The sequence below is a fragment of the Frankliniella occidentalis genome, unplaced genomic scaffold (genome assembly GCF_000697945.3).
Source record: "Frankliniella occidentalis isolate FOCC.00 unplaced genomic scaffold, Focc_3.1 Scaffold119, whole genome shotgun sequence".
NCBI lineage: Eukaryota > Metazoa > Arthropoda > Insecta > Thysanoptera > Thripidae > Frankliniella > Frankliniella occidentalis.
Genome location: NW_026267247.1, coordinates 315,702 through 316,996, shown reverse-complemented (window position 1 = coordinate 316,996; position 1,295 = coordinate 315,702).

Sequence of the window (1,295 nt, the reverse complement as noted above, 5' to 3'; positions counted from 1 at the left end):
CGTTGAATTCTTAGGCAAACTAGAGTGGTAACCTTTAGTTCGAACCTTCAACTAGCCCATGAGCCCATAGGTACGTCTCATCTTAAATCGAGAGACGCACAGCGCTGCTTTAAACGAAAGTGTGCGCTTAACCGTCCCATAACTGTATCACCTACCCTACTCCAGTGATCAAAAAGTTTCGCGTCTGTCTGTCTGTCTGTCTGTCTGTGTGTCTGTCATCACGATAACTCGAGAACGAATAGGGTATTTCGGGTAAGGGAAGAAGCGGAAACGGAACGGCCGAGCCGCTGCTGGACCCGTCTCAGCCTGCGAACTGCGCATGCGCAGTAGACGCTGCGTCGCCCCGCCGCCTCCCCCTCTCCCCCGCGGATCAGCGGCAGAGATGCAACCAGCGGTGGACTGGGCAGTTCCGTTTCCGCCGCTCCGCTTACCCGAAATACCCTATTGAGCAAGCGACCTGGGATTTTTAGGGTCGTTTTGTATCCTAAAAAGACAGATCGAGTTCGAAGAAGAGCATTCTAGCTCAAAAATTGGATTTTTCAAAAATCAGAAACCACAGGACCCACAAATAATGTTTCTTAAAATATTTTTTTATAGTTTCCGATAGGGTAGCTCATTAAAGTAAAGCCCTTTGGGTGAAAATTTCGTCCGTTTGGCTCTATCTTGAACCGTTTAGGCGCCACAGGGGGGTTTTGACGAAAACAAGCGAAAAAATGTACGACGCTGCATGCTTAGTCGAAGTGACGAGTTGACGGGCCGGAGGCCCGTATCTTGGTGTCAATTTTTGCGCTACCCGACTCGGGTGTCAGCGCCGCAGGCCTAGGTAGATGTATGCCAGGCGCGTCGCAGGTCGCAGCGCAACAGTGTTTCGTGAGATATCGCGAAGCCTGTTACGCGAGACGTGGTCTGGCGTACATCTACGTAGTTGCATAATCAAGACGTAAAAACATGTAAACCGTAAAACTGGTTGTTGCAAAATTCTAAACGTCTTCTCTAGAACGCCAAATATTGGCGTCCTGCCTGCTTCTCACAAGGTAAAATATTGGCGTCTTTGAACACCAATGTTTGGCATGATTTTGAGCATTGGGCGCACTTGCGTTGCACTTGCAACTCGCGTACTCGATGCATGCATGCGCTAAACGGCGCGGCTGAGAGTAGGGGTCCTGGAGCCCTGGAGCCGCCGCGCCTCAGGACCGCTCCGCCACAGCCCTGGGGTACGTACTTTGGGGTTCGCCTTGACCGGAAAGAGAAGAGCAAATATCGTGGGGACCGGGAGGAGGGCGAGGGTGGGGGGG